We start from the raw sequence: 27,392 nt of genomic DNA, 5'->3' as shown, positions 1-27,392 counted from the left end.
GAAAGATTTGGTTTCAGGTCGAAAAATAAAATTGCAAATAGAAATTTTGTTCCTTTTTTATTGGTTTTCATTGGTGGGAAAAATATTCCCTCTAACTGCAAAAGGGTTAAACTCGGTATGGTAAATGTTAAAAAATTCATCACACAAGTTATTAGAATTTTTATTCCTTAATAATAAAGGTATTTTGTCAGTGAGTTTAGATTTGAAAGTTTCAATGCGTCTTTCAGTCTTTGGGTTAACAATAATATGTGGTTTCGACACTTTATTTACTTTATTTGTTATTGAAATTAATTGTCCACAATGATCTGAATCAAGCAATGATATTATTTGTTTATTAGTTGGTACAATGTCAGTATAAATATTATCTAGGCAAGTGGCACTAGTAGGAGTTATCCTAGTGGGCTCCAGAAACAGGTTCGTGAGGTTAAATGAGGCAAATAAACTTACAATTTTTGTACTTAAACTAGAATTTTCTAACAAATTTACATTAAAATCGCCACAAGTAATGATGAATTTATTTGAACTACTGAGTTTATTTAGTACTTCATCTAATACTGTTTCAAAACAGTCATACAAACCAGTAGGTGGTATGACTGTTTTGAAAGTCAGATAATAGTAATAGATAATAATATAAACATCTTTATATCCCTTACATTATGCCTCAGATAATAGATAATAATATAAACATCTTTATATCTCATTATGCCTCTGCTGTCTTATATTGATATACATTTCAAGTATCCTAAGGTGGAAATCCACCCAATCTATCGTTTCTTATTTCGTTTTCCACACGTTGACACGTTCATGTAATCTGTCAAAGTGTCTCCACTCATAATTCTCAAGAAACTCATTTCTACCGCATTTATACATGTTCCTTCTGCCATACCTAGTATTCAGATTTTGGTTGCTTGGACTTACGTCTTAGATCCTTGATGTACGTCACGGGTTCTGGTCTAACACTGTAATGATGTAGTTCTATTAGTCGGAACTGCATCACTCGTCATTCCCATATCTTGAGTATCATCCCAAAATCTGCCATTTTTAGAAGAATGTAGAATGTTGGTCGTTTTGAGATCCCGGTGTAAAACATCGTTGCCGTATAGATATTGTACGGCACTCTGCACGGTAAAGTTTCGTGCGCGCATCTATCTCTACCTACTCAGGTCTGTTTCAGGTATTTTAGTGTCAGATGATCTTCTGGCTTGTTAATGACCATCTGTAGGTGTTCGTTTATATTTCCAACTTACTCCTGGAACTTACTGATCTTGGTTTAACTGTACTGTGTATTTTGTACTTGATACGTACGTCTGCGTCTGTCATTCCCACATTTGTGTGTCCTCAGTCAACATGTTTGGACCTTGACATGCTGTACAACACTGAACAGAATCCACATCTTGGTTTAATATTGTGGCATAGACATTAGTCCTTAGTAGCAGTGCTATGTTGACATGCTATGGTTTCTGGTATTTCATCGTCATGAAACTGTCACTCATAGCGTCTCCAGTGTCGTGATACGTGCTCAGGTCCGTCAATCCAGTCCTATTTAGTGTGGTCTGATCATAAGTTAATAATCTTTATTTTCTAATGACATGATCTGTTGTAGATCCCTTACATTTCTTAGTTCTGGAACTCACTGATGTAGATTATTTATCTGTTTGCTGGATTCTTCTCCGATGTCTGCACTCGAGGTGCAGCGCAAGACAAGACCCTGCTACTCAGGTCAGTCTCTGCTTTACTGGATTGAGTAGTCTGTATAAAGCTTTTTCATAGTATTTCTTGTATCTTGTTCTTCCTATGATCCTATAGAACAGCACCAGTCTTGATCTCTGCAATAGCACCTTCATGTCTCACGACTCGTCCTACGGCTCAGACTGTAGTTTAAAACGGTCACGATGGTTATAATTGAAAACATTACTCAGGTCCGTAAATCCATTTTTTGTAATAACTCATTTGTCTTTCGTATATCCAGTAGCGGGCTCGAAGTTGTATTGTCAGTACTGTAGAACTGCCCCACACAACGTGTATCACTGCTTCCATTCCGTCTTATAATTATCTAGATTTATTTCTACGTTACACATTCTTTAAGCATGTCGCTTATTTTGGATTTACACTTTGATATGCTGTAGATTGAAGAAAACTCTGTCAGCGTTTGTAATGTGCTCGAATTTAGGTGTGAGTCCTTTTAAAATATCTCCAGTACAGGATTGTGTACATGTGTAGAATGTCACATTTCGTTTACTGACTTGGACTTGTGTCTGACACCTTGACATGCTGTACCACCTCTCGTACTTTCGACACCTTACGAAATTACACTAATACCACACATAGGTAGGTTACACCTACTTCTCAAGTGAGGCATTTGCTTTGCATTTATTCTAAGTACTTTTATGTTTTAAGCCAAACCTAGCATTCATTTCTATACCACGTATGTAACAGTAAATTTTATTTTATTTTGTTTATTTGGATTTCAAATTTCTGCTATACATGGTGTAAGTCTTGCGGTCCTTCAATAAGCGGATGTTTAGTCGCCGACGACGACGCGAAATCAGCCGAGCGCTCGGTTGTGGGGTAGGCGACAACACACGGCAGCGGCGCGCGGGATTCCATCGCGGGCGCGATCTTGGGCAAACGCAGTTTTAATGATTCGGCATATGAGATTTTATTATTGACCGGCTTATTTTCCGCTATCACACATGATGACGTCTTATATTTATCCAACTCGCGTTCCGTGTTCGACAATTTTGTCTCGACGCAGGACGATTTCACTTCCAAAATCGCGACAATTCCTGTGACTCGCTGGGTTAATTCTACAATCGTGGATTTATTTATCCGTTCCTACTCTTGCTGCGTTACCGCACTAGGTCTGATTCCTCTTTGAGGCGCGCGCGGAACGCAATGCGCCGTACGCTCGGGTGGCGAAATACCCTTGCTAGCCGTCTTGGCTAAAATGATGAGTATTTTTCCCTGTTTTTATTCAGGTACTTGCATCGGTGGCTCTTTGTCGCGCAGTACTCGGATGTCTGCTGAGTCCATGGTAGTAGTAGTAGGGAATAGCGAAGAAACCCTATTTTTGTCCACTATCACACAAGATGACGTCTTATACTTGTCCAACTCACGTTCCGTGTTCGACAATTTAGTTTCGACGCAAGACGATTTCACTGTTAAGTGTGCCCAGTATATGGCAATAGGCTCACCCCTATTACGGCTAAAATGATGAGTGTGTTTCCCTGTTTTATATTGAGGTACTTGCATCGGTGGCTCTTTGTCGAGCAGTTCTCGGAGATCAGAAGAGTCTAAGATAGTGGTGGCTCTTTGTCGTGCACTGGAATAAAATTTAAAGGTTTCTTGTGTTTATTATTGCCAACATTTCGGTGTGAAGTCTGATTAGTTGGTGAAGTAAATGGTGAATGCATACAGCTACACCTGTAACCTCTTTCACTATTATTTCTTGTTTTATGGGAATCATCTCCAATGACTTCTCTCGCCTTAGGTGAGAGGGAGTGTCAGACTCTTAACTGACCAAAAACCACCCCGTTCCTACTCCTGAATGATATTTATTTTTGCAAATAGGTTACAATGTAACTCTTTTACACGTCAATCTCATAAATAACTAGATGAGGCCGGATATGAATCTGTTAATCTATATCTTGTTACTCAGGTCCGTTGATCTACCTCAACCATTATTCCTTCCAAATTCAAAATGCTTAATTTCAATGTCTTTGTCTAGAAATGTCGAGTCTTACTGTATTAATCTTCTGCTTGCAACAATGCGGATACGTGTTGTGTCGGTGGCTCTTTGTCGTGCACTCGTAAAAAGTTTAAAGTTGCTTTGGTGATATTATTGCCAACCATTTCAATGAGAGGTCTGATTGTTTGGTGAAGTAAATGGTGAATGCATACAGCTACACTTGTAACCTCTTTCACTATTATTTTTTGTTTTATGGGAATCATTTTCAATGTCTTCTCCCGCCTTGGGTGAGGCAGACTCTTAACTGACTAAAAACCTCACCACCACCTTGTTACTCAGGTCCGTCATGGCTCTTCGTTATTGTTTTCAAGTTTAAAGTACATAATTTTTAAGCTTTTAGTCCAGAAATGTCGAGTCTTACTGTATTAATCTTCTGCTTGCAACATTTGAGGTTTTGTGTTTGGTTTTTTTCATTTGATTTTGTAGGATTAGTTGCTTTTAGTATCCTTGGTTAAAGGTAAACCGAGGTGTTAAGAGACTCGACAGTCAAAGAGTCACGCGGTGGAATACTAGAGAAAGTTGCGGAACTCTATAGACTGTATAGAAAACCACATCGTCCTACAAGTGATACTCAAGATGAGGGAACAGCTGACGTCGGCTGGCAGAGTCTTCTTCAGTCTACAGCACGTCAAGGTGACGACGTGGTCTATATGGAGTTCCGCATCTTTTCTGGTGTTTCACCGCCACGGGTGACTCGACAGCTGTAAGCTATTCTGTCTCCCTTAGTCAGGTCAGGTCATTCTCACTTCTGTAAATGATGTTGCACCTACTACTGTTCTTCTTCATACTTGATGTGCTGTTGATGGATTTTGTATACATTTGCCAGACCAGTATCCTAGCGCGCTCTGTGCTATACGATTTGTGCTACATAATTAAATTAGTGTAAGTAGAATTGACGTTGTTTTAATTTATTCTGCACCTCCCCGTGTTGTGGTTGCACGAATATAGTGTTATAGTGTAACACGCTACTGCTGCTCAGGTCCGTTTGCGAACATTTTTCACGTCAACAATAGCTCGCTGTTTTGATTCCTCGTGCTACTTGGTGTAGGGGGAGGTGCGCTCGCGGCACAGCAGGGACTCCGGCTGGTACTGGTTCAGCTCCTTGCGACACACATACCGGGGCTGACAACATATCAAACGCTACTTACTGCTGACTTTCTAAAAAGGTTAGAAGTGACCTGTATAGCCATGCCTTCCCCCGATATGTAAGCATTATGGCAAAGTTATTTGATGGTGCAGTTTGAAAGATAATCTTTATTATATAAACATATTATTATTTCCACATCGTGGGTGTCACTTGTAGGTCGATGTAATTTTATAATAAACCACTACTCAGTGCTTGACGCACCTATTTCATAATATCCATTGAGATTTAAAGTTGTGTATGTAAGTAAATATGATTATTATTATTCCTTAATGCCAGTCCAAAACATACGATTTGACATTTATTAAAATGTGGTCTTGTGTCTAACATTAGTCGTTTGTAGCAGTGCTATGTCGGCATCTCCATTCCACCGTCTTAGTTGAGCCAACATATATCCCATAGTGCCTCCAGCATCGCACTACGTACTTACAGATTGTTTATCTGTTTGCTGGATTCTTCTCCGTGTGTCTGCACTCGAGGTCCAGCGCAAGACACTTTTTGTTTCATAATAATATAAACATCTTTATATCCCTTACATTATGCCTTTACTTTCTTATATTGATATACATTTCAAGTATCCTAAGGTGGAAATCCACAAAATAGGATACTTGTTTGAATTTATAAATTAAATTAATTAAAATAATCGTAATTAGAGACACTGTTACGATAGGTGACTATCTTCTGTTCGCGGTTGCGTGGTAGCTGGTATGATTCCACTCGGTTGTCTAATATAGCTCCTCGCCAGCGCCACAGAATAATACGTACTAGCGCGGCGAGTCGCAGTCTAGGTGGAGGGGATCGTTTGCCAAACCGGTTACCGTGGCGCGGTAGGTAGCTATCGCAGCGCGCGGCGCGCGGGTATTTAGGTATATTGTAAAGATTATTTTTTTTCTCTGTTTAGATAGGGTAGCTGTGATATTTATTATTTCTTTGTTCACAAAATAACGTGCAACGTTACACCACGCAATCTATCATTGCTTATTTCGTTATCCAAATGTTGACACGTTAATGTAATCTGTCAAAGAAACTCATTTCTACCGCATTTATACATGTTTCTTCTGCCATACCTAGTATTCAGATTTTGGTTGCTTGGACTTACGTCTTAGATCCTCGATGTACGTCACGGGTTCTGGTCTAACACTGTAATGATGTAGTTCTGTTAGTCGGAACTGCATCACTCGTCATTCCCATATCTTGAGTATCATTTGAATTTGGTATTTGTGTTTAATTATTTACTCCGAGGCCTCAAGCAGGCGTTCGCTTAACATTTGTTGGGAATATTTGTCTTTTTTTCTTCTTGGTTCTCACAATAAATATTATTTCAGCATTATGTATATGTAAATAGTGTACTCGCACTACGTGAGTCAGTCATTCCCTCTTGTCTGGATCACTTGAGAACGACAGGGTTTTCTATTGAAACGCTTTATATATTCTGTTTGGTTCATGTGTGGAATCTTACTTTCCATTTACGGACTTGGATTTGTGTCTAACACCTTGACATGCTGTACAACACTGAACATAGTCCATATCTTGGTTTAATATTATATCCTCTATTTTTGTTGGGTCTAGCGATGCTATTTAAGCTATTATTTCACACTTTTATGCTGAGTGTGCCACACATATTGTGAGACGTATGTTTGTCAATAGGTACGTAGACAATATTCCGTGCAATATTTGCAATGTCTGTCCATCTGCTACCCTTCCTGTAGTATGTTTCCTCTTCTCAATTAATTATAGAGGTCTTTGTCGTGTATTGCTTCTGAAGTTTCTAAGATTAGGCACTATCCTCACAACTGTTTGTGTACGTTTAACAAAATGGTGCGAGTCAGTAATACCTTCCATTCGTACAATAAGGAACTTCCACAGAAATTGTGAAATGTGGATTGGAAGTTACAGGCTCTTTCTTTATGTCCATTTCTACATCAAAGATATTTCGTGTACACCATGACTTAGTACAAATTACTTATATATCACCTTGATGTGCTGTGACCCGGGTTGACAATGTTTCCTTACTTCCTGCCGAACTGACTGACACAAATGACACTTGACTACCTCGACATCATCTATGAAACGGCAGGTAGCCCAATCGATAAAAAGTTTATCTTTCGTTGAAACTAGGCGTTTACGAATATTAGCGTCTATTCCAACGCCAATCCACTTGCGACCGTTTTGTAATGTACGACGGCGGGTAATTTTGCAAGATTTAATAAAATCTTGCTCCTTAACTTCGAATTCCCCACTAATGTTTTGACGGTAAAGGGAGGTCAAAAACGCGGCGTCCTCCATAGAACCAGGGACGTCCTTGACGAGGATACGCGGCCTACGACCTTTTGGTTTTTCCAAACGCAAACCGGCGGTACGAATCGCTGCTACGGACTCAAGCTTCTTTATTTGCTGCTCGTTAGCAACACGCAATACGACACCCGACTTCGCGGTTTTTTTACTCCTACAATTTGGAAACCATCGATCGGACAGATTTAAAATAGATTTTATTGACAAAGTTACTCAGATCCGTTCCGCGGTAATTTCTGTGATATCTTTTTTATGGTTCAACTACCCAGATATACTGGTACGATATGTGCACGATGCACTGCGCTATTGTCTTGCAAGAAATAAATGTATTCGTGCGGATAAGCAACCCGCACAGTCGGCAACATGACATTTTGTAAAATGTCCAAGTAATCATGACTGTTATTGCGACCCGCTATTTCCACGAGCTCACCGGGACCCAGGGAAGACATCCAACCCCAATACCCGACAGTAACAGTAATACGACCACTGGTCCTGCAAGGAGGTTGCATTTTTTGTATCTTTCTCCACAATATTTTACGCCCATCCTTATCCGACTTGAAAGTCTTTTCGTCGGTAAATATGACTACATTATTTTCCCAATCAAAATTTATAAAATTTCTGGCAAAATTTAATCGCTGTTCCTGGTGCATTCTTGATAAAAGTATCTTTTTGGCTGGTTTCCTGCACCTTAAACCAGCAAAGTGCAGGTGCCTCCTTATAGTTTGCGTGCAGACATCGAGTGCCGTTGCTGTAGTGCACGTTGAAAGAAACGGATCAGCCTTGTGCCTGGCTACGATGTCGTAGTGCCGAGCAGATGAATTTGCCTTCGGTTTCGGCCCAGCTCGGCAATTTTCAATTCCACCCGTCTCCACATATCTGCGCACCCATTACTGTGTTTACAGACTTGGACTTGATTCAAGACCTTGACATGCTGTAGTACTGAGCAAGCCACTTATTAAGCTTATTATTAAAAAGTTTAAAGCACAATTTTGGGACACCAGATATTCTGGTAGCACTTGTATGTGATGCTGTAAATCATAGCTTGCACTGTATTACTGGTGTACAGTTCCCATATCTTGAGTATATCTCCGATATAACTGAATTCTCCAATAATAGAGTTTTTAACTTTAAACGAATTCCATAACAAATTTCATTGTTAGTCCTTAGATCACTGGCATAAGGTTGACAGTAGTATTGTATCACTAGATTGCCAATAGTCAACATTTGTCATAAGCGGGCTAATGCACTATCACCCGCTTCGCGCAACGTCTTGTGTCGTCGTCAGCGTCAACTGGCTATGGAGGTAGCTTGTCTCCTTGCTGCTCAGTTCCGTTCTCAGAAAACTCCGGTACGTTTGAAATATCCATGGATGGATTGTTTACGTTATATTCCGAGTGAGAGAAGTAATCTTCCCTTTAGAAGTGACACTTAATGTTTATAATTTGGAAGGTTTTAGTCACCTTTATTACTGCAAATTGAGCTTTCAGATGACTAGACGCAGTCGCTCTCAGTCGCGCGCTACACTCAATGCATTCACTGCATGCATCGTATGATGTGTACCTACGTATACCATGCGTTTAATACACGTAGGAATGTGTTGTGCAATATTTGCTTCCTGCCGTTGCAGAAGTGGATGTTTTAATATTGATTCATTATAAATGAAAAGCCCGTAGTACTCAGACTGCAACTCTGCGATATCAGGCGAGGGGTGCATTTGTGGCTGTGGCTTCCTCGAGCTTCTCTTCATGGGCAGTCATCCTCAAAGTAAGAGCGCCTTCATGTCCTCGAAGCTTGCAGCAGTTTCGTGCGCGCATCTATCTCTACCTACTCAAGTCTGTGGCTCCTAAGAATCCTCTCAATTTATGTTAACGAGCACCTGTAGGTGTTCGTTTATAACTGAACTTGTTTTTATTTCTTTTATGTGTTAACGAAGAATAATAATAATATGAGAAATATATCTGTTAACGAAGTTTACAGTTTCTCCACATTTTACCTTAACCATTACACATGTACAATGTATGTCGCGTACTATGTGTTAGTACCTTAACGTGCTGTAAGTCAAATACGAAGTACTCGTTTACAAACGTCACTTACTGGAGTTATCGTATACAGTAAAGTTTCGTGCGCGCATCTATCTCTACCTACTCAGGTCTGTTTCAGGTATTTGAGTGTCAGATCAAATACCTGAAACAGACCTGAGTCTGCGAGGACGTCTGCGTCTGTCATTCCCACATTTGTGTGTCCTCAGTCAACATGTTTGGACCTTGACATGCTGAACAACACTGAACAGAATCCACATGTTGTTTTAATATTCTGGCATCGACATTAGTCGTTTGTAGCAGTGCTATGTCGTCATGCTAAGTTTTTTTGGTATTTCACCGTCATGATGAAACTGTCACCCATAGCGTCTCCAGTGTCGCGATACGTACTCAGGTCTGTCGTTTCGTCTGTCGATATCGGGTCATAAGTTAGTCCTTATTTTCTAATGACATGATCTGTTGTAGATCCCTTATATGTCTTAGTTCTGGAACTCACTGATGTACATTTTTATCTGTTTGCTGGATTCTTCTCCGTGTGTGTCTGCACTCGAGGTGCAGCGCAAGACAAGACCCTGCTACTCAGGTCAGTCTCTATTGGATTGAGTAGTCTGTGTAAATCTTTTTCATAGTATTTCTTGTATCTTGTTCTTCCTATGATCCTATAGAACAGCACCAGTCTTGATCTCTGCAATAGCACCTTCATGTCTCACGACTCGTCCTACGGCTCAGACTGTAGTTTAAAACGGTCGCGATGGTTATAATTGAAAAGTTTACTCAGGTCCGTAATACACTGGCCACTTCAAGCAGTAAGACATTTGTTATTCTACTATCCAGTAGCGGGCTCGTAGTTGTATTGTCAATATTATGTTTCCCTACACAACGTGTATCACTGCTTCCATTCCGTCTTATAATTATCTAGATTTATTTCTACGTTACACATTCTTTAAGCATGTCGCTTATTTTGGATTTGCACTTTGATATGCTGTAGATTGAAGAAAACTCTGTCAGCGTTTGTAATGTGCTCGAATTTAGGTGTGAGTCCTTTTAAAATATCTCCAGTACAGGATTGTATACATGTGTGGAATGTCGCGTTTCGTTTACTGACTTGGACTTGTGTCTAACACCTTGACATGCTGTTGGACTAGAACAATATTTTCTTGCGCTTTTAAGCATCCTTGGTTAAAGGTAAACCGAAGTGTTAAGAGACTCGACAGTCAAAGAGTCACGCGGTGGAATACTAGAGAAAGTTGCGGAACTCTATAGACTGTATAGAAAACCACATCGTCCTACAAGTGATACTCAAGATGAGGGAACAGCTGACGTCGGCTGGCAGAGTCTTCTTCAGTCTACAGCACGTCAAGGTGACGACGTGGTCTATATGGAGTTCCGCATCTTTTCTGGTGTTTCACCGCCACGGGTGACTCGTCAGCTGTAAGCTCTAGTAAGTAGATACTTCATTTATGTCTCGTGCTTGATGCCTGAACATCAGATCCAGGTGACCAGAATCGGTGGCTCTTTGTCGTGCGCTTGGTTTGACAATCAATTTTACAATTTTGAACAAAACTACATCAGCAGGAGCTCCCGCAGTGGTTCCTAGACTTCATTACAAGTTCAGACGTCCACTACATAATGCTAGTGGCATGTCACCTTTACGTGCTGTACTACATCCATTTGGTCCACTTGACAGGTTCAGCAACCGTTCCGTTGTCTCTACGTACCCTGATGGGAGACAGGCATGGCGATATATATGTATGTATTTCTACGTAGCTCTTTGTCGATCGGTTTGTGTTTTATCTCAGGTACTGTGAAATATTATTATCCTGCAACAATATGTTGCTTTTATTTTTATCTGTTATTAAATGTGGATTGGAAGTTACAGACTCTTTCTTTATGTTCATTTCTACATCAAAGATATTTCGTGTACACTATGACTTAGTACGAATTACTTTAATATATCACCTTGATGCGCTGTAGACCACTGTCGTTAGTTACCGGGTGTGGGCTCTCATGTGTGAGTTGATAGCTTCCACTATCTATACACGCAGTTGTAGTGAGGCACGCGGCTTCAAGTGTTTCCTTGACTTCTATTCTTATATTGATGCCCTGTAGAACAAGTAAGGCTCGTTGTAGAATCTATCTATCTCTCTGCTACTCAGGTCCGTTAATTTTCTCATAAATCTCTCTAGCTTTTTACAGCATTTCTGATGTCTTTATTATGTTAGTTGGCGATATTAAACAGGGTATTGTCTGAACATGACATCTGTGTATCATTGTCTTAATTCGGTCTTATAGTCATTGTTACTTCGCCACACGTTGTTTATGTATGTCGCCTACTTTTCTTCGCGGCCTTTATCTGCTGTGACTCGAAGCACAACTCTGTAAGCACTGACCAGTTGTTCCCACAGTTTGAGTGTCGGTAGTGTGTACATTGAGTGATCAAGGTTTGAGAAACTGTTTCTCTTGTCGCTGAATAGAGTTTGCTCCTTACTATTCGTCGTCATTATTCACTGATATGTAATGGATAGTAATGGAGTGCTTTTCCCACTTTGTTCGAACGTCTTGACGTGCTGTTTATGACTCTCTACGTATCAATCGATGGTTGTATCTGTCAACCATGTCTTTTGCAATCAAATAAAACACATTGTACTTCACACTGCTACGTATTTTAGCCTATGACAACTGTAAGTGTACCTCCCCATGCCCTGAGCCAGTAGCACTTTGTCCATGTTTTGTAGTAATATGTCATATCCCTGTGCTACATATGTATATCATTCTGTGCCATACATTGTTCATCTCTGCCGTTCGTACATTTTGTGGATCCTCAGTTAACATGTGTGGAATGTCGCGTTTCGTTTACGGACTTGTACTTGTGTCTAACACCTTGACATGCTGTACAACACTGAACAGATTCCACATCTTTCTTTAATATTCTAACATTGATTTTGTACATGTAATAATTGTAAATTATTACATCTACTCTTGAGGGCCTCGGCTTATTATTAAAAAGTTCAAAGCACAATTTTGGTACTGGTGTACCAGAGTACCAAGTGCTACCAGAATCTGGTGATTCTGGTAGCACTTGTATGTGATGCTGTAAATCATAGCTTGCACTGTATTACTGGTGTACAGTTCCCATATCTTGAGTATATCCCCTATGTAACTGAATTTACCTATAATATAGTTTTTAACTTGAGTCACACTCCTTGACGTGCTGTTGGTGAAAGAACAGCGCGTTTTGTCGCTTTTACGGTAAATCCTTTGATCACCGACCTAGTGTTGACAGTACTATTGTATCTGTAAATTGCCAATAGCAAGCATTGCCGACGAAAACGGTCGTCGAATACAACTTAAAAACGGCCATGCAACATCGGGACGCCAGCGTCATAGAACCTCTGCTGAAGCTGGCTGAGTCCCTGGCAAAAAGACAAACAACTTGACATCCTTTCTCCTCCTCTTTAGTATAAAATCAAATTGTAACTGCGCCGCAGAGTTTGTCGATCGCACTCATTCGAGGATGTGAACGACACTCTCTGCCACGCAGACATTGTCCTCTAGAATTAAGAAGTGGTATTTTTAGTGGTAGTATAAGCATGAAATAAAGTTTTAAAAAAAAAAAAAAAAAAAAAAAAAAAAAAAAATGGACTCACGTAGATTAATAAGTTTAATTTTAAGAAAAAGAGCCGAACACAATAATTTTGTAACCAACGCAATTATAATTCTAATAAATGCATGAAAAAGGGCGCGGACGACATGTCTGCGGATTGTTTGTTTATTTAAAAAAAAAAAAAAAAAAAAATAGCTAGCATTCATCATAAAAAGACTAATACCTTTTACATGAAATGCATGAAAAGACTGATGACTGTTGATGAAGCGAAAGAAGTGTGTAAGAACCGTGGCAATTGGCGTTCATTGTCTCTGCCTACCCCCATGGGAGACAGGCGTGAGGTTATGTATGTATGTATGTATGTATGTACCTTTTACACTGGAACAGCTGACGTCGGCTGGAGGTGTTAACGAAGTTTACAGTTTCTCCACATTTTGCCTTAACCATTACACATGTACAATGTATGTCGCGTACTATGTGTTAGTACCTTAACGTGCTGTCAGCTGATAATTTTGTATGTTTTCCTCACTCACTTGATTCAAAAATGATATTACTACTACCTACATGTCTTGAGTATATCTCCTATATAGCTGAATATTCCAATAATAGTTTTTAACTATAGTCGAAGTCCTTGACGTGCTATTGTCGTGCTTTCGACTTGGTTTCCTCGTTGTCGTACACTGAAACTGTTAAACCTTTAGTCACTGACCCTGAGATGCCTGTCTCACTGCTACTCAGATCCTGGTGACATACGCAGGTATATCCGTTTCTTAAAGATATAGTGAGGTGAGTCAAAGTCTCCAACTGCTCCTTAATGGTCTATAATCTGGAAAGTCTTTTTGTGTCTCTTTGAGTGTCCTAAGCTTCCATTTCTTCTTTCAACAATACAATTTCTAGAATAAAATGCCCTGAATAACGACTTCAATTATATGTAGGATGTCACATTTCGTTTAGAGACTTGGTCTTGTGTCTAAGACCTTGACATGCTGTAGCTCTGAGAAACCTTCACTTAAACCTGTGTACACATGGACTATATTTTACCGAATTTCGGTTCGACTATCTACACCAGTTTATAAGAGCCATCTATATTTCCTTGGGCTCTTTGATTTTCCCGCTCGATAATAGATGCAGTTTCTCGACAGTTACATTTGTTTTTATCATTTTGCCTACGTGTAGTGCTTTCCCCGATGCTTTGTCTACGGTTGTACGTCATCGCATCCAACACATTCCATAACCCAACATCCAACGCCCGCGATAACTGCAGGTGTAACTCGTACACACGATTATTAGTAAACACTAGTTTGCGCCGGTAGTCCGAGATTGCGTGACGTAGGAGTTTCTCGCTCGCGACGCGGAAGAATTTCTCGTAACCCCGAATGCACTTTACAGGCTTGATTTGCGCAAACTTTGGCACTTCACCACTATCACGGCTCTGTATCATGAACTGCAAACCACACTCGAGTTTTATATATGTCGTTTACTTTACTTTAGATTTGTACTTTGATGTGCTGTAGTGCATTAACAGTTGGCAACACCTGTCGCGACTAGCACAGGAAATTCTGATGTATTCAAAAAACGACCCACCTGTACTTATTTTACCACTCAATGTCCCTTGTGCAAATAGAGTACATAATGTTCTGTTAGTCGGAACTACATCACTCGTCATTTCCATATCTTGAGTATCATTTGTTGTTGGTAACGACACGATGCCCATACATCGCTGCTTCAATTCCATTATCTACGTTTATTTCTATACTTTGTAGTACCACAGGTTACTTTAATGTGCTGTCGACTGATCAATCAATTTTATAAACCGATTTAATTCGGATTATCAACTGATTCGACTGAGATGTACCGGGAAGCAGTGGCTGGAAATTGATAAATTCTGCAAATATACATCCAACACTGTACATGTGTATAGGAGTGCCGCATGTGTTGCTAAGTAGCAGTAGTTCAGGCGGACGGTACCAGCATATTCTTGGGCCATTCCGAAATCTGCCACCTTCAGAAGAATGTAGAATGTTGGTCGTTTTGAGATCCCGGTGTAAAACATCGTATAGATATTGTACGGCACTCTGCAGTTGTGTCATTAGACAGTTTACGTGTTCGGGGCCAAATATTTGTCTGTTGCTACGCCTTGCCTGCACTATATTGTACACTTCATAAGCCACGTATTCCATTATATATCCCTGCATTCTCTCAGATAGTTTTATATATGTCGCGTACTATGTGTTAGTACCTTAACGTGCTGTAATTCGAACACGAAGTACTCGTTTACAAACGTCACTTACTGGAGTTATCGTATACAGTAAAGTTTCGTGCGCGCATCTATCTCTACCTACTCAGGTCTGTTCCGAAATGCTTATGTTGGGGTCTCTTTATGTTTCAAGCTCTTGTCGGCTCGTTAACCAGGACCTGTTCGTTTATAACTGAACTTGTTTTTATTTCTTTTATTTTGTTTTTATGCGTCCTCTGCCAAACCTAGCATTTGATTTGTAGTTGATGTTTCTAGCCTAACACTGTGATGATGTAGTTCTGTTGTGCGATGTCCAAACATAATCGTCTATCTCCACCTACTCAGGTCTGTATCAGGTATTTGAGTGTCAGATAATCTTCTGGCTTGTTATTGATCATCTGTAGGTGTTCGTTTATATTTCCAACTTACTCCTGGAACTTACTGATCTTGGTTTAACTGTACTGTGTATTTTGTACTTGATACGTACGTCTGCGTCTGTCATTCCCACATTTGTGTGTCCTCAGTCAACATGTTTGGACCTTGGCATGCTGTACGACACTGCACATAGTTCACATCTTGTTTTAATATTCTGGCATCGACATTAGTCGTTTGTAGCAGTGCTATGTCGACATCTCCATTCCACCGTCTTGGTTGAGCCATCATATATCCCATTACGTCTCCAGCAGCGTCGTAATACGTACTTACAGATTGTTTATCTGTTTGCTGAATTCTTCTCCGTGTGTCTGCACTCGAGGTCCAGCGCAAGACACTTTTTGTTTCATAATAATATAAACATCTTTATATCCCTTACATTATGCCTTTACTTTCTTATATTGTTTTATATTTGAGTTTCTTATTTGCTCTTTGTCATGCACTTTAGCAATTGCTATGCTCCCCAGTGATGTCCTTTAGATTGGTTATTATCCTCACAACTGTTTGTGTACGTTTAACAAAATGGTGCGAGTCAGTAATACCTTCCATTCGTACAATAAGGAACTTCCACAGAAATTGTGAAATGTGGATTGGAAGTTACAGACTCTTTCTTTATGTTCATTTCTACATCAAAGATATTTCGTGTACACTATGACTTAGTACGAATTACTTTAATATATCACCTTGATGTGCTGTTGACCGTAGTCATTCGTTGCCGAGTGTGGGCTCTCATGTGTGAATTGATAGCTTCCACTATCTATACTCGCAGTTGTAGTGAGGCACGCGGCTTCAAGTGTTTCCTTGACTTCTATTCTTATATTGATGCCCTGTAGAACAAGTAAGGCTCGTTGTAGAATCTATCTATCTCTCTGCTACTCAGGTCCGTTAATTTTCTCATAAATTTCTTTAGCTTTTTACAGCATTTCTGATGTCTTTATTATGTTAGTTGGCGATATTAAACAGGGTATTGTCTGAACATGACATCTGTGTATCATTGTCTTAATTCGGTCTTATAGTCATTGTTACTTCGCCACACGTTGTTTATGTATGTCGCCTACTTTTCTTCGTGACCTTTATCTGCTGTGACTCGAAGCACAACTCTGTAAGCACTGACCAGTTGTTCCCACAGTTTGAGTGTCGGTAGTGTGTACATTGAGTGATCAAGGTTTGAGAAACTGTTTCTCTTGTCGCTGAATAGAGTTTGCTCCTTACTATTCGTCGTCATTATTCACTGATATGTAATGGATAGTAATGGAGTGCTTTTCCCACTTTGTTCGAACGTCTTGACGTGCTGTTTGTGACTCTCTACGTATCAATCGATGGTTGTATCTGTCAACCATGTCTTTTGCAATCAAATAAAACACATTGTACTTCACACTGCTACGTATTTTAGCCTATGACAACTGTAAGTGGACCTCCCCATGCCCTGAGCCAGTAGCACTTTGTCCATGTTTTGTAGTAATATGTCATATCCCTGTGCTACATATGTATATCATTGCTTGTATTCAGATTGTGAAATTATAACAATTTCTAACCGCATAACAATATAATCACTTTACCGTTTTATCACAGGTTTTGTCTAGACTGCATTTTAATATTATTTTAAAAATATTAACATTGTAGTCAATTTGGACTGTATATAATTTGGCTCAGTAACTGATTCAGAAATCGATATAAGTCAGCACTGACCCAAAAAAAAACAATACAAATAAATTTGAACTTCATGCTGCTAGCATTAAATTCCTACACGAATGTTTTGGGTCAGCGCTGACTTGTTTCGATTTCTGAATCAGTTACTGAGCCTGTCTAAATCTGAATTAAGTTTAGTAGTGAGTGGGTAAACCCTCTCGGTCTATTACCTCTTGCAAGCTTCTGCTCATGCTTTGTACCATGTTCGCGCAAATGTTGCTACCGCGTAATGACTCCCAGGTCGACATTACTACGTCGTCCAAATTGGCTTTAGATTTAATTTCCGATTAGTCCCAGTTTAGCACCATATGACCCCACAGATTTTCTATGGGGTTTAAATCGGGGCTTTTTGCTGGCCAATCAATAACAGTCATGTTTACTTGGTTTTGGAACCAGTTTTGCACGATCCGTGCGCGGTGGACTGCGCTATTATCCTGCACGAAATAAATATGTTCGTGCTGATAAGCAACCCGCACAGTCGGCAACATGACATTTTGTAAAATGTCCAAGTAATCATGCCTGTTACTGAGACTCGCTATTTCCACGAGCTCACCGGGACCCAGGTTTAAGTTTTAATACGGCGCCACAGATTTGTCGTCAAAGATGCATACGTCAGTATTTAGTTGACATGTGTAGGATGTCGATAATTACTTATAGAGTCAGTCTTGGGTTTAGGACCTTGATGTGCTGTCTCGATATGGTACATCTTTCAAGTTTTTAATTTTTGTTTCAATGTCTATAAGATGTTATGTATTTCCAATAATTTCCTTAAAAAATCTTTAAAATAAGTTGGATTACTGTTGTTTCTACTTCATTATCATCTCGTTCCTGGAGTAATTGGCTACACAGCTGTTTTGACCTGTTCAGTTCCTTAAGAGTAGCCCGCAGTTTCTATTTAAGGTTTAAGTAGTATATTTCGTTGTCTTGATGTGCTGTGTCCTCCAAATCGCAATATATATTTTGCCGAATCAGGCAGTCATTCTTATGATGACGTCAGTATAGTCGAACTCAACGTACTGTGGATTTGTTGTCATCGAAGTCGCATACTATACTGTTAAACCTTTAGTGACTGACCCTGAGTTGCCTGTCTCACTGCTACTCAGATCCGTATCTTGGCGACATACGCACGTATATCCGTTCTTAAAGATATAGCGAGGTGAGTCAAAGTCTCTAACTGCTCCTTAATGTTCTATAATCTGGAAAGTCTTATTGTGTCTCTTTGAGTTTATTGCGATTCCATTTCTTCTTTCAACAATTCAATTTCTAGAATGAAATGCCCTAAATGACGACTCCAATTATGTGTGGAACGTCACATTTCGTTTACAGACTTGGTCTTGTGTCTAAGACCTTGACATGCTGTAGCTCTGAGAAACCTTTACTTAAACCTGTGTACACAATGTACTATATTTTACCGATTTTCAGTTCGAATATCTACACCACTTTATTAGAGCCATTTATATTTCTTTGGGCTCTTTGATTTTCCATCTCGTTAATAGATGCAGTTTCTCGGCTGTTACATTTTTTTTATCATTTTACCTACGTGTAGTGCTTTCCCCGATGCTTTCTGTACGGTTGTAGGTCATCGCATCCAAAACATTCCATAGCCTAACATCCAACGTCCGCGATAACTGTAGGTGTAACTCGTACACACGATTATTAGCAAACACTAGTTTGCGCCGGTAGTCCGAGATTGCGTGACGTAGAAGTTTCTCGCTCGCGACGCGGAAGAATTTTTCGTAACCCCGAATGCACTTTACAGGCTTGATTTGCGCGAACTTTGGCACTACACCACTATCACGGCTCTGTATCATGAACTGCAAACCACACTCGAGTTTTGTGTATGTCGCTTACTTTAGATTTGTACTTTGATGTGCTGTAGTGGAATAACAGTTGGCAAGTCGATCTTGCGCGACCACCGTCCGACCGCCTGTCGCGACTAGCACAGGAAATTCTGATGTATTCAAAAAACGACCCACCTGTACTTATTTTACCACTCAATGTCCCTTGTGCTAATAGAGTACATAATGTTCTGTTAGACAGAACTACATCACTCGTCATTTCCATATCTTGAGTATCATTTGTTGGTGGTAACTACATGACGTCCATACATCGCTGCTTCAATTCCATTATCTACGTGTATTTCTGTACTTTGTACTACCACAGGTTACTTTAATGTGCTGTCGACTGATCAATCAATTTTATAAACCGATTTATTTCGGATTATCAACTGATTCGACTGAGATGTACCGGGAAGCAGTGGCTGGAAATTGATAAATTCTGCAAATATACATCCAACACTGTACATGTGTATAGGAGTGCCGCATGTGTTGCTAAGTAGCAGTAGTTCAGGCGGACGGTACCAGCATATTCTTGGGCCATTCCAAAATCTGCCACCTTCAGAAGAATGTAGAATGTTGGTCGTTTTGAGATCCCGGTGTAAAACATCGTTGCCGTATAGATATTGTACGGCACTCTGCAGTTGTGTCATTAGACAGTTTACGTGTTCGGGGCCAAATATTTGTCTGTTGCTACGCCTTGCCTGCACTATATTGTACACTTCATGAGGCACGTATTCCATTATATATCCCTGCATTCTCTCAGATAGTTTTATATATGTCGCGTACTATGTGTTAGTACCTTAACGTGCTGTAAGTCAAATACGAAGTACTCGTTTACAAACGTCACTTACTGGAGTTATCGTATACAGTAAAGTTTCGTGCGCGCATCTATCTCTACCTACTCAGGTCTGTTTCAGGTATTTTAGTGTCAGATGATCTTCTGGCTTGTTAATGACCATACATCTGTACATAAACATCTTTATATCCCTTACATTAAGCCTTTACTTTCTTATATTGTTGTATATTTGAGTTTCTTATTTGCTCTTTGTCATGCACTTTAGCAATTGCTATGCTCCCCAGTGATGTCCTTTAGATTGGTTATCGTCTTTACAACTGTTTGTGTACGTTTAACAAAATGGTGCGAGTCAGTAATACCTTCCATTCGTACAATAAGGAACTTCCACAGAAATTGTGAAATGTGGATTGGAAGTTACAGACTCTTTCTTTATGTTCATTTCTGCATCAAAGATATTTCGTGTACACTATGACTTAGTACGAATTACTTATATTATATCACCTTGATGTGCTGTTAGTAAAACTGATTTTGTAGTTGTATAGTTTTGTTTGCTTCTTGTAACTGTCGTCAATGTTAGTGGCACGTGTTCATGTCATGATGTCCACCATAGTCGTCAGTTGTCGAGTGTGGGCTCTCATGTGTGAGTTGATAGCTTCCACTATCTATACTCGCAGTTGTAGTGAGCCACGCGGCTTTAAGTGTTTCCTTGACTTCTATTCTTATATTGATGTAGAACAAGTAAGGCTCGTTGTAGAATCTATCTATCTCTCTGCTACTCAGGTCCGTTAATTTTCTCATAAATTTCCTTGGCTGTTTACAGCATTTCTGATGTCTTTATTATGTTAGTTGGCGATATTAAACAGGGTATTGTCTGAACATGACATCTGTGTATCATTGTCTTAATTCGGTCTTATAGTCATTGTTACTTCGCCACACGTTGTTTATGTATGTCGCCTACTTTTCTTCGCGACAACTTTATCTGCCCGTCCCTCTTATCGTTAGTAATATGTACTAATTTTTGGTGTGAGAGCCTTTAAAATATCTCCAGTACAGGATTGTATACATGTGTTGAATGTCGCTTTTCGTTACCTGACTTGGTCTTGTGTCTAAGACCTTGACATGCTGTACCACAAACGCAACGATATCTTGCGATGTCTTCTGATATCTTTAGACATGCTGTAGCTCTGAGACAACGATATCTTGCGCTTTTAAGCATTCTTGGTTATAGGTTAACTGAGGTACTACGGGACTTGACAGCCAAAGAGTGACGCGGTGGAATACTAGAGAAAGTTGCGGAACTCTATAGACTGTATAGAAAACCACATCGTCCTACAAGTGATACTCAAGATGAGGGAACAGCTGACGTCGGCTGGCAGAGTCTTCTTCAGTCTACAGCACGTCAAGGTGACGACGTGGTCTATATGGAGTTCCGCATCTTTTCTGGTGTTTCACCGCCACGGGTGACTCGTCAGCTGTAAGCTATTCTGTCTCCCTTGCTACTCAGGTCACTTACTCCTTTGGCATTGTGGCATCTACTGCTGTTCTTCTTCATTCAGTAATTTCAACGTCTTTGGTTTCACCTGGCATCAAGTGATGTATTGTAACGTCTTGTGGTGTATATGTACATACTTGATGTGCTGTTTATGTCCATCGATTCGTACGCTCTGTGCTATACGATTTGTGCTACATAATTAGATTAGTGTAGGTAGGATTGACGTTGTTTTAATTTACTCTGCACCTCCCCGTGTTGTGGTTGCACGAATATAGTGTTATAGTGTAACACGCTACTGCTGCTCAGGTCCGTTTGAGAACATTTTTCACGTGAATAATAGCTCGCTGTTTTGATTCCTCGTGCTACTTGGTGTAGGGGGAGGTGCGCTCGCGGCACAGCAGGGACTCCGGCTGGTACTGGTTCAGCTCCTTGCGACACACATACCGGGGCTGACAACATATCAAACGCTACTTACTGCTGACTTTCTAAAAAGGTTAGAAGTGACCTGTATAGCCATGCCTTCCCCCGATAAGTAAGTAAGTGGCAACCAAGAATGGCTCCGCTCTCGACTCTAAATGAGATTCCAAAATGTCCTCGGCAGGTAAAATAGAAGATAGCCTATTTGTTTCCGTAGTTCGTTAACCGAATCTCCACTAGTATCGCCGCGAACAGTAACCTCATAGTCAAGTTCAGCTTTTAAAGTGCCTTATAATGATTTCTGACAATATTAAAGCATGTGTTTTAGATTTCTACACTTTGACGTGATGTAGATCGAAGAAAATTCTGCCAGTATTATAGTCGGTTGTTTCCACGAATTCGCAGCATGTCAGTTGTTTCAACGAACATGCCTACATATATACGGTATGTATGTATACTGGTTCTCTTAAATAGATCTTTAGTAAGGATTATTTTATGTAATTTCGTCTACTTTAGATTTTACACCTTGATGTGCTGTATGAAGATGACGAAGAGATGAGGTGCAGAGTGCAGGTGAAACCGTGAACTAGTCTACCTCCCTGCTACTTAGGTCCGTCCGTGGAATGTCAATTGTTGGCCAGTCTATCATAAACACGTTGAACCAACGGAGTTTTCTAGTGAAATACTAGAGAAAGTTTCGGAACTCTAAACACTTATGACTACTACAGAGTTTTAGTTCTTCGTCATGATCTGTCCGTGTCCACACGTGTACAACATTGTTGCTGTGGTTGATGTAGACAGTCGTTCCCACTTGTTTAGTATTACCTGTAACGACGGCTGTTGCAAGGTTTAAACAATCACGATGCATTTGATTTTCAACGTTACTTAGATCCGTTTCAGTCGTTTGTCTTGTTTCCATGACAGATTCACAATAGATTTAATTGACAAAGTTACTCAGATCCGCTCTGCGATGATGTCGGTAATACTGTTTCTGTGATTCAACTACCCACATATACGGACACGTAGTTGTATTGCCAGTACTGCGGAACTTCCCTACACAACGTGTATCACTGCTTCCATTCCGTCTTATAATTATCTAGATTTATTTCTACGTTACAGATGTTTTATGTATGTGGAGACATAAACGGTGCCGATGTGTACGGAACCTTACTCAAAGAATTGAGTAGGGTAAACTTGTATGCGGGGTTTGTATTACAATTACAGCCACACAGTACTTCGTTAACTATAATTCTAACAGTATAAATACAAGAAAAACACAATACTCCCCTGGTTTTATGATTTCAAATCCACCGTCGTTGTTCCTTTGACAGGTTGTCAAATCGTGATCACAATTAACATTTATTTGTTTATTTTTGCCGTAAAATTCCACTAAAATACTTACACACAATAATTAATTACTATATTTAACTAATTAACAATAAGTTATTGGGTTTAAACAATTACAATTAATTAATTTTATTAAATTATCTAGGAGGAAGTTTCTAATACAACCGGCTCCCAGTGTTGCCAAAGCAAAAAAAAAATTGTTCATCACAGATGGATCACTTGAGAACGACAGGGTTTTCTATTGAAACGCTTTATATATTCTGTTTGGTTCATGTGTGGAATCTTACTTTCCATTTACGGACTTGGACTTGTGTCTAACACCTTGACATGCTGTACAACACTGAACATAGTCCATATCTTGGTTTAATATTATGTAGTTTATTTTGATTGGGTCTAGCGGTGCTATTTAAGCTATTATTTCACACTTTTATGCTGAGTGTGCCACACATATTGTGAGACGTATGTTTGTTAATAGGTACGTAGACAATATTCCGTGCAATATTTGCTATGTCTTTCCACCTGCTACCCTTCCTGGAGTATTTTTCCTCTTCTGGTTATTAATGGTATAGGTGGCTCTTTGTCGTGTATTGCTCCTCAAGTTGTTTACATTAGGCACTATCCTCACAACTGTTTTTGTACGTTTAACAAAATGGTGCGAGTCAGTAATACCTTCCATTCGTACAATAAGGAACTTCCACAGAAATTGTGAAATGTGGATTGGAAGTTACAGACTCTTTCTTTATGTTCATTTCTACATCAAAGATATTTCGTGTACACTATGACTTAGTACGAATTACTTATATATCACCTTGATGTGCTGTAGAACCCATTTGTAGTTGATTTTCGTTTTGTTTGCTTCTTGTAACTGTCACCAATGTTAGTGGCACGAGTTCATGTCATGATGTCCACCATAGTCGTCAGTTGTCGAGTGTGGGCTCTCATGTGTGAATTGATAGCTTCCACTATCTATACTCGCAGTTGTAGTGAGGCACGCGGTTTAAGTGTTTCCTTGACTTCTATTCTTATATTGATGCCCTGTAGAACAAGTAAGGCTCGTTGTAGAATCTATCTATCTCTCTGCTACTCAGGTCCGTTAATTTTCTCATAAATATCCTTAGCTTTTTACAGCATTTCTGATGTCTTTATCATGTTAGTTGGCGATATTAAACAGGGTATTGTCTGAACATGACATCTGTGTATCGTTGTCTTAATTCGGTCTTATAGTCAGTGTTACTTCGCCACACGTTGTTTATTTATTTATTATTTATTATACTCTTTATGCACATCAATGTGTACAAAGGTGGGCTTAATGCCGTAGGTATTTTCTACCAGCCAAAAAAGCCAAACAAAGTTTATGTATGTCGCCTACTTTTCTTCGCGACAACTTTATCTGCCCATGTTTGTGGTAGGTGGTGTGTATGGAGTGTCTGGGTCACGCAGTATGAAGGCCGGCTTAATACGGTCTATCGATACTGTAACCTGTTTACCGTTTACCACAATCTTGTACACCTTGTCCCCTCGCTCGATGACCTTGTGTGGACCAGAGTATGCCTTAGAAGAAGAATAGGTCGCCACACCCCAAATAACGACTTCAATTATATGTAGGATGTCGCTTCGTTTATGGACTTCGTCTAAGACCTTGACATGCTGTAGCTCTGAGACTCTGTCACTTGAATCTGTCATGAGTACAGACGTTGCTCTCTTTAATTTTCTTTAATCTGGATGTTTTTAATTCAGGTTCAGATTTCTTTTGACCGGCATCGGTGGCTCTTGGTCGTGCACTTACCTCCCACTCCTGCCGTTCAAAACACCTCTTGGTGTCTCCCTGCTACTCAGCTCCGTAGCTTGATTCCACAACATGTTTTATGTGTTCCCCATCTGCTCTGTAATGTTTCTGTTTTGTTTTAAACCAGCAAAATGCAGGTGCCTCCTTATAGTTTGCGTGGAGACATCGAGTGCCGTTGCTGTAGTGCACGTTGAAAGAAACGGATCAGCCTTGTGCCTGGCTACGATGTCGTAGTGCCGAGCAGATGAATTTGCCTTCGGTTTCGGCCCAGCTCGGCAATACCGGTAACAGTAATACGACCACTGGTCCTGCAAGGAGGTTGCATTTTTTGTATCTTTCTCCACAATATTTTACGCCCATCCTTATCCGACTTGAAAGTCTTTTCGTCGGTAAATATGACTACATTATTTTCCCAATCAAAATTTATAAAATTTCTGGCAAAATTTAATCGCTGTTCCTGGTGCATTCTTGATAAAAGTATCTTTTTGGCTGGCTTCCTGCACCTTAAACCAGCAAAATGCAGGTGCCTCCTTATAGTTTGCGTGCAGACATCGAGTGCCGTTGCTGTAGTGCACGTTGAAAGAAACGGATCAGCCTTGTGCCTGGCTACGATGTCGTAGTGCCGAGCAGATGAATTTGCCTTCGGTTTCGGCCCAGCTCGGCAATTTTCAATTCCACCCGTCTCCGCATATCTGCGCACCCATTACTGTGTTTACAGACTTGGACTTGTGTTCAAGACCTTGACATGCTGTAGTACTGAGCAAGCCACTTATTAAGCTTATTATTAAAAAGTTCAAAGCACAATTTTGGTACACCAGATTCTGGTAGCACTTGTATGTGATGCTGTAAATCATAGCTTGCACTGTATTACTGGTGTACAGTTCCCATATCTTGAGTATATCTCCGATATAACTGAATTCTCCAATAATTTAGTTTTTGAATCATTCGCTTATGTCGCTTGCACCGAAAACACTGAGATCTCTTGGGATCATAAGTTAATAATCCTTATTTTCTAATGACATGATCTGTTGTAGATCCCTTACATTTCTTAGTTCTGGAACTCACTGATGTACATTTTTTATCTGTTTGCTGAATTCTTCTCCGTGTGTCTGCTGCAGTGCATTACCCCTAGTTAGCGGCTCGAGGTCCAGCGCAATTTTTTTTTCATAATAATATAAACATCTTTATATCCCTTACAATATAGCTAAGACATTGACGTGCTGTAATCTGATCAAACACCACACCTGTGTACTTTCTTTTACCAAATTTCGATTTATCTATTTGCATCACTTTATTAGGGTCACCTTTCTCTCCTTGAGTCCTTTCATTTTCATTGTCGTTCCCAATTGTACCTGTAACGACGGCTGTCGGAAGGTTTAAACAATCACGATGCATTGATTTTCCTTAGATCCGTTTAAGTAATTTTTCCTGTTTCAGTTGTCGTTTCACGTAGAAATAGTTACGTGTAATATTTGCAGAACTAGCGTGCTACTCAGGTCCGTCACAGTCACACAGTGGCGTCTCCAGTGTCGTGGTACGTACTCAGCTCCGTCGCATTTGTACATGTATAATATACCTATCAGTACATTTCAGTTGTCGTTTACAACAACATGATGAAACAAATACATCTTTCTTTCTTCTTGGTTCTCACAATAAATATTATTTCAATATTCCGTTTATTTTAGTAAGACAATGTGTTTCTAATGGTTTCAATTTACAACTGTTTTATCAGATTTAAAATATCTATAATGAAATGCCCTGAATAACGACTCCAATTATGTGTAGAACGTCACATTTCGTTTACAGACTTGGACTTGTGTCTAAGACCTTGACATGTTGTAGCTCTGAGAAACCTTCACTTAAACCTGTGTACACATGGACTATATTTTACCGAATTTCGGTTCGACTATCTACACCACTTTATTAGAGCCATCTATATTTCTTTGGGCTCTTTGATTTTCCAGCTCGATAATAGATGCAGTTTCTCGGCAGTTACATTTTTTTTTATCATTTTGCCTACGTGTAGTGCTTTCCCCGATGCTTTGTCTACGGTTGTACGTCATCGCATCCAACACATTCCATAACCCAACATCCAACGCCCGCGATAACTGCAGGTGTAACTCGTACACACGATTATTAGTAAACACTAGTTTGCGCCGGTAGTCCGAGATTGCGTGACGTAGGAGTTTCTCGCTCGCGACGCGGAAGAATTTCTCGTAACCCCGAATGCACTTTACAGGCTTGATTTGCGCGAACTTTGGCACTACACCACTATCACGGCTCTGTATCATGAACTGCAAACCACACTCGAGTTTTGTGTATGTCGTTTACTTTACTTTAGATTTGTACTTTGATGTGCTGTAGTGGATTAACAGTTGGCAAGTCGATCCTGCGCGTCCACCGTACTCCCTGCCGCGACTAGCTTCTTAATACTATCTTGAGTATCACTTGTAGTTTGTGCTACACGATGTCCATACATCGCTACTTAAATTAAATTAATTTATTCAATTGCAAACATGGGTACAGAAATAT

At 39.9% G+C, this 27,392-nt stretch overlaps 1 long non-coding RNA gene across 1 annotated transcript in view; it reads left to right on the top strand.

The window, feature by feature from the left end:
• Window positions 1–435: 435 nt before the first annotated feature.
• LOC126912139 (uncharacterized) overlaps window positions 436–27,392 on the top strand; it is a 38,909-nt gene continuing 11,952 nt past the window's right edge. The window contains exon 1 of the long non-coding RNA XR_007706783.1: window positions 436–584. This is a non-coding gene — a long non-coding RNA (uncharacterized LOC126912139). The remainder of the gene's footprint in view (window positions 585–27,392) is intronic.

Source organism: Spodoptera frugiperda, chromosome 22 (genome assembly GCF_023101765.2).
Source record: "Spodoptera frugiperda isolate SF20-4 chromosome 22, AGI-APGP_CSIRO_Sfru_2.0, whole genome shotgun sequence".
Classification (NCBI taxonomy): domain Eukaryota; kingdom Metazoa; phylum Arthropoda; class Insecta; order Lepidoptera; family Noctuidae; genus Spodoptera; species Spodoptera frugiperda.
Note: the sequence above shows the minus strand (reverse complement) of the source record. Positions and strands in the feature narration are given on the sequence as shown.